Source organism: Ascaphus truei, chromosome 1 (assembly GCF_040206685.1).
Source record: "Ascaphus truei isolate aAscTru1 chromosome 1, aAscTru1.hap1, whole genome shotgun sequence".
Classification (NCBI taxonomy): Eukaryota; Metazoa; Chordata; class Amphibia; order Anura; family Ascaphidae; genus Ascaphus; species Ascaphus truei.
The window spans coordinates 546,129,172-546,136,273 of NC_134483.1; positions in this window are offsets into that span (position 1 = coordinate 546,129,172).

Genomic DNA, 7,102 nt, shown 5'->3' on the forward strand with positions numbered 1-7,102 from the left:
TACTTTTACTTAACTGTTTTCTTATTATGATACAGAAAAAACCAATACAATGCAAACTGTTTATTTTGATATTTTCAACAAAAGACAGGTGACTGTCTGCCTGTGTGAGTGGGTGAGTGAGTAACTGGGAGGTTGAGTGAATGACTGGGTGAGTGAGTGAGTGAATGGGTGAGTGAGTGAATGGGTGAGTGAGTGAATGGGTGGGTGAGTGAGTGACTGGGTGGGTGGGTGGGTGGGTGAGTGAGTGACTGGGTGAGTGACTGGTGGGTGAGTGAGTGACTGGGTGGGTGAGTGAGTGACTGGGTGGTGAGTGACTGGGTTAGTGAGTGAGTGGGTGAGTGAATGAGAGAGTGGGTGTGTGAGTGAGTGACTGGGTGGGTGGGTGAGTGAGTGACTGGGTGGGTGAGTTAGTGACTGAGTGAGTGAGTGACTGGGTGGGTGAGTGAGTGACTGGGTGGGTGAGTGACTGGGTGGGTGAGTGACTGGGTGAGTGAGTGACAGGGTGGGTGAGTGAGTGACTGTGTGGGTGAGTGAGTGACTTGGTGGGGGAGTGAGTGACTGCGTGGGTGAGTGAGTGACTGGGTGGGAGAGTGAGAAACTAGGTGGGTGATTGAGTGACTGGATGGGTGAGTAAGTGAGTGACTGGGTGAGTGAGTGACTTGGTTGGTGAGTGACTTGGTGGGTAAGTGACTACCCAGAGTGACTGTGTGGGTGAGTGAGTGACTGGGTGGGTGACTGAGTGACTGGGTGGGAGACTGAGTGACTGTGTGGGTGAGTGAGTGACTACCCAGAGTGACTGTGTGGGTGAGTGAGTGACTGGGTGGGTGAGTGAATGGGTGAGTGAGTGACAGGGTGGGTGAGTGAGTGACTGTGTGGGTGAGTGAGTGACTGGGTGGGTGAGTGAATGACTGCATGGGTGAGTGAGTGACTGGGTGGGTGAGTGAGAAACTAGGTGGGTGATTGAGTGACTGGGTGGGTAAGTGAGTGACTGGGTGAGTGAGTGACTTGGTTGGTGAGTGACTTGGTGGGTAAGTGAGTAACTGGGTGGGTGAGTGACTGGGTGAGTGAGTGCCTGGGTGAGTGAGTGACTGGGTGGGTGAGTGACTGTGTGGGTGAGTGAGTGACTGTGTGGGTGAGTGAGTGACTGGGTGGGTGAGTGAGTGACTGGGTGGGTGAGTGAGTGACTGAGTGAGTGACTGAGTGGGTGACTGAGTGACTGGGTGGGTGAGTGACTGGGTGGGTGAGTGAATGGGTGAGTGAGTGACAGGGTGGGTGAGTGAGTGACTGTGTGGGTGAGTGAGTGACTGGGTGGGTGAGTGAATGACTGTGTGGGTGAGTGAGTGACTGGGTGGGTGAGTGAGAAACTAGGTGGGTGATTGAGTGACTGGGTGGGTAAGTGAGTGACTTGGTTGGTGAGTGACTTGGTGGGTAAGTGAGTAACTGGGTGGGTGAGTGACTGGGTGAGTGATTGCCTGGGTGGGTGAGTGAGTGACTGGGTGGGTGAGTGACTGTTTGGGTGAGTGCCTTGGTGGGTGAGTGAGTGACTGGGTGGGTGAGTGACTATGTGGGTGAGTGAGTGACTGGGTGGGTGAGTGAGTGACTGGGTGGGTGAGTAAGTGACTGGGTGGGTGAGTGACTGGGTGACTGGGTGGGTGAGTGACTGGGTGGGTGAGTGAATGGGTGAGTGAGTGACAGGGTGGGTGAGTGAGTGACTGGGTGGGTGAGTGAGTGACTGGGTGGGTGAGTGTGTGACTGGGTAGTTGAGTGAGTGAGTGAGTGACTGTGTGGGTGAGTGAGTTACTGGGTGGGTGAGTGAGTGACTGGGTGGGTGAGTGAGTGCCTGGGTGGGTGAGTGAGTGACTGGGTGGGTGAGTGACTGGGTGGGTGGGTGAGTGACTGGGTGGGTGAGTGAGTGACTGGGTGGGTGAGTGAGTGACTGGGTGGGTGAGTGAGTGACTGAGTGGGTGACTGGGTGGGTGACTGAGTGACTGGGTGGGTGAGTGACTGGGTGGGTGAGTGAGTGACTGTGTGGGAGAGTGAGTGACTGGGTGGGTGAGTGAGTGACTGGGTGGGTGAGTGAGAAACTAGGTGGGTGATTGAGTGACTGGGTGGGTGAGTGAGAAACTAGGTGGGTGATTGAGTGACTGGGTGGGTGAGTAAGTGAGTGACTGGGTGAGTGAGTGACTTGGTGGGTGAGTGAGTAACTGGGTGGGTGAGTGAGTAACTGGGTGGGTGAGTGACTGGGTGAGTGAGTAACTGGGTGGGTGAGTGACTGGGTGAGTGAGTGCCTGGGTGGGTGAGTGAGTGAGTGACTGGGTGAGTGAGTGGGTGGGTGAGTGAGTGACTGGGTGAGTGACTGGGTTAGTGAGTGACTACATGGGTGAGTGAGTGAATGGGTGAGTGAGTGAATGGATGAGTGAGTGAATGGGTGGGTGAGTGAGTGACTGGGTGGGTGGGTGAGTGGGTGACTGGGTGAGTGACTGGTGGGTGAGTGAGTGAGTGAGTGAGTGAGTAACTGGGTGGGTGACTGAGTGACTGCTTGGGTGAGTGACTGGGTGGGTGAGTGAGTGGGTAAGTGAGTGACTGTGTGGGTGAGTGAGTGACTAGGTGGGTGATTGAGTGACTGGGTGGGTGAGTGAGAAACTAGGTGGGTGTTTGAGTGACTGGGTGGGTGAGTAAGTGAGTGACTGGGTGAGTGAGTGACTTGGTGGGTGAGTAACTGTGTGGGTATGTGAGTAACTGGGTGGGTGAGTGACTGGGTGAGTGAGTGCCTGGGTGGGTGAGTGACTGGGTGAGTGACTGGGTGAGTGAGTGACTACATGGGTGAGTGAGTGAATGGGTGAGTGAGTGACTGGGTGAGTGACTGGTGGGTGAGTGAGTGACTGGGTGGGTGAATGAGTGACTGGGTGGGTGAGTGACTGGGTTAGTGAGTGAATGGGTGGGTGAGTGAGTGGGTGGGTGAGTGAGTGACTGGGTGGGTGAGTGACTTGGTGGGTGAGTGAGTGACTGGGTGGGTGGGTGAGTGAATGAGTGACTGGATGGTTGAGTGACTGGGTGGGTGAGTGACTGGGTGGGTGAGTGACTGGGTGGGTGAGTGAGTGACTGTGTGGTGAGTGAGTGACTGGGTAGGTGAGTGAGTGACTGGGTGGGTGAGTGAGTGACTGGGTGGGTGAGTGAGAAACTAGGTGGGCGATTGAGTGACTGGGTGGATGAGTAAGTGAGTGACTGGGTGAGTGAGTGACGTGGTTGGTGAGTGACTTGGTTGGTGAGTGAGTAACTGGGTGGGTGAGTGACTGGGTGAGTGAGTGATTGGGTGAGTGAGTGACTGGGTGGGTGAGTGACTGGGTGGGTGGGTGAGTGACTGGGTGGGTGAGTGAGTGACTGGGTGGGTGAGTGACTGGGTGGGTGAGTGAGTGACTGAGTGAGTGACTGGGTGGGTGAGTGAGTGACTTGTTGGGTGAGTAACTGTGTGGGTGAGTGAGTAACTGGGTGGGTGAGTGACTGGGTGAGTGAGTGCCTGGGTGGGTGAGTGACTGGGTGAGTGACTGGGTGAGTGAGTGACTACATGGGTGAGTGAGTGAATGGGTGAGTGAGTGACTGGGTGAGTGACTGGTGGGTGAGTGAGTGACTGGGTGGGTGAATGAGTGACTGGGTGGGTGAGTGACTGGGTTAGTGAGTGAATGGGTGGGTGAGTGAGTGGGTGGGTGAGTGAGTGACTGGGTGGGTGAGTGACTTGGTGGGTGAGTGAGTGACTGGGTGGGTGGGTGAGTGACTGAGTGACTGGATGGTTGAGTGACTGGGTGGGTGAGTGACTGGGTGGGTGAGTGACTGGGTGGGTGAGTGAGTGACTGTGTGGTGAGTGAGTGACTGGGTAGGTGAGTGAGTGACTGGGTGGGTGAGTGAGTGACTGGGTGGGTGAGTGAGAAACTAGGTGGGCGATTGAGTGACTGGGTGGATGAGTAAGTGAGTGACTGGGTGAGTGAGTGACGTGGTTGGTGAGTGACTTGGTTGGTGAGTGAGTAACTGGGTGGGTGAGTGACTGGGTGAGTGAGTGATTGGGTGAGTGAGTGACTGGGTGGGTGAGTGACTGGGTGGGTGGGTGAGTGACTGGGTGGGTGAGTGAGTGACTGGGTGGGTGAGTGACTGGGTGGGTGAGTGAGTGACTGAGTGAGTGACTGGGTGGGTGAGTGACAGGGTGGGTGAGTGAGTGACTGTGTGGGTGGGTGAGTCAGTGACTGGGTGGGTGAGTGAGTGACTGGGTGGGTGAGTGAGTGACTGGTGGGTGAGTGAGTAACTGGGTGGGTGAGTGAGTAACTGGGTGGGTGAGTGACTGGGTGAGTGAGTAACTGGGTGGGTGAGTGACTGGGTGAGTGAGTGCCTGGGTGGGTGAGTGAGTGAGTGACTGGGTGAGTGAGTGGGTGGGTGAGTGAGTGACTGGGTGAGTGACTGGGTTAGTGAGTGACTACATGGGTGAGTGAGTGAATGGGTGAGTGAGTGAATGGATGAGTGAGTGAATGGGTGGGTGAGTGAGTGACTGGGTGGGTGGGTGAGTGGGTGACTGGGTGAGTGACTGGTGGGTGAGTGAGTGAGTGAGTAACTGGGTGGGTGACTGAGTGACTGCTTGGGTGAGTGACTGGGTGGGTGAGTGAGTGGGTAAGTGAGTGACTGTGTGGGTGAGTGAGTGACTAGGTGGGTGATTGAGTGACTGGGTGGGTGAGTGAGAAACTAGGTGGGTGTTTGAGTGACTGGGTGGGTGAGTAAGTGAGTGACTGGGTGAGTGAGTGACTTGGTGGGTGAGTAACTGTGTGGGTGAGTGAGTAACTGGGTGGGTGAGTGACTGGGTGAGTGAGTGCCTGGGTGGGTGAGTGACTGGGTGAGTGACTGGGTGAGTGAGTGACTACATGGGTGAGTGAGTGAATGGGTGAGTGAGTGACTGGGTGAGTGACTGGTGGGTGAGTGAGTGACTGGGTGGGTGAATGATTGACTGGTTGGGTGAGTGACTGGGTTAGTGAGTGAATGGGTGGGTGAGTGAGTGGGTGGGTGAGTGAGTGACTGGGTGGGTGAGTGACTTGGTGGGTGAGTGAGTGACTGGGTGGGTGGGTGAGTGAATGAGTGACTGGATGGTTGAGTGACTGGGTGGGTGAGTGACTGGGTGGGTGAGTGACTGGGTGGGTGAGTGAGTGACTGTGTGGTGAGTGAGTGACTGGGTAGGTGAGTGAGTGACTGGGTGGGTGAGTGAGTGACTGGGTGGGTGAGTGAGAAACTAGGTGGGCGATTGAGTGACTGGGTGGATGAGTAAGTGAGTGACTGGGTGAGTGAGTGACGTGGTTGGTGAGTGACTTGGTTGGTGAGTGAGTAACTGGGTGGGTGAGTGACTGGGTGAGTGAGTGATTGGGTGAGTGAGTGACTGGGTGGGTGAGTGACTGGGTGGGTGAGTGAGTGACTGGGTGGGTGAGTGACTGGGTGGGTGAGTGAGTGACTGAGTGAGTGACTGGGTGGGTGAGTGAGTGACTTGTTGGGTGAGTAACTGTGTGGGTGAGTGAGTAACTGGGTGGGTGAGTGACTGGGTGAGTGAGTGCCTGGGTGGGTGAGAAACTGGGTGAGTGACTGGGTGAGTGAGTGACTACATGGGTGAGTGAATTAATGGGTGAGTGAGTGACTGGGTGAGTGACTGGTGGGTGAGTGAGTGACTGGGTGGGTGAATGAGTGACTGGGTGGGTGAGTGACTGGGTTAGTGAGTGAATGGGTGGGTGAGTGAGTGGGTGGGTGAGTGAGTGACTGGGTGGGTGAGTGACTTGGTGGGTAAGTGAGTGACTGGGTGGGTGGGTGAGTGACTGAGTGACTGGATGGTTGAGTGACTGGGTGGGTGAGTGACTGGGTGGGTGAGTGACTGGGTGGGTGAGTGACTGGGTGGGTGAGTGAGTGACTGTGTGGTGAGTGAGTGACTGGGTAGGTGAGTGAGTGACTGGGTGGGTGAGTGAGTGACTGGGTGGGTGAGTGAGAAACTAGGTGGGCGATTGAGTGACTGGGTGGATGAGTAAGTGAGTGACTGGGTGAGTGAGTGACGTGGTTGGTGAGTGACTTGGTTGGTGAGTGAGTAACTGGGTGGGTGAGTGACTGGGTGAGTGAGTGATTGGGTGAGTGAGTGACTGGGTGGGTGAGTGACTGGGTGGGTGGGTGAGTGACTGGGTGGGTGAGTGAGTGACTGGGTGGGTGAGTGACTGGGTGGGTGAGTGAGTGACTGAGTGAGTGACTGGGTGGGTGAGTGACAGGGTGGGTGAGTGAGTGACTGTGTGGGTGGGTGAGTCAGTGACTGGGTGGGTGAGTGAGTGACTGGGTGGGTGAGTGAGTGACTGGTGGGTGAGTGAGAAACTAGGTGGGTGATTGAGTGACTGGGTGGGTGAGTAAGTGAGTTACTGGGTGAGTGAGTGACTTGGTGGGTGAGTGAGTAACTGGGTGGATGAGTGAGTGGGTGAGTGAGTGAGTGGGTGGGTGAGTGAGTGACTGGGTGGGTGAGTGACTTAGTGGGTGAGTGAGTGACTGGGTGGGTGGGTGAGTGACTGAGTGACTGGATGGTTGAGTGACTGGGTGGGTGAGTGACTGGGTGGGTGAGTGACTGGGTGGGTGAGTGACTGGGTGGGTGAGTGAGTGACTGTGTGGTGAGTGAGTGACTGGGTAGGTGAGTGAGTGACTGGGTGGGTGAGTGAGTGACTGGGTGGGTGAGTGAGAAACTAGGTGGGCGATTGAGTGACTGGGTGGATGAGTAAGTGAGTGACTGGGTGAGTGAGTGACGTGGTTGGTGAGTGACTTGGTTGGTGAGTGAGTAACTGGGTGGGTGAGTGACTGGGTGAGTGAGTGATTGGGTGAGTGAGTGACTGGGTGGGTGAGTGACTGGGTGGGTGGGTGAGTGACTGGGTGGGTGAGTGAGTGACTGGTTGGGTGAGTGACTGTGTGGGTGAGTGAGTGACTGAGTGAGTGACTGGGTGGGTGAGTGACAGGGTGGGTGAGTGAGTGACTGTGTGGGTGGGTGAGTGAGTGACTGGGTGGGTGAGTGAGTGACTGGTGGGTGAGTGAGGAACTAGGTGGGTGATTGAGTGACTGG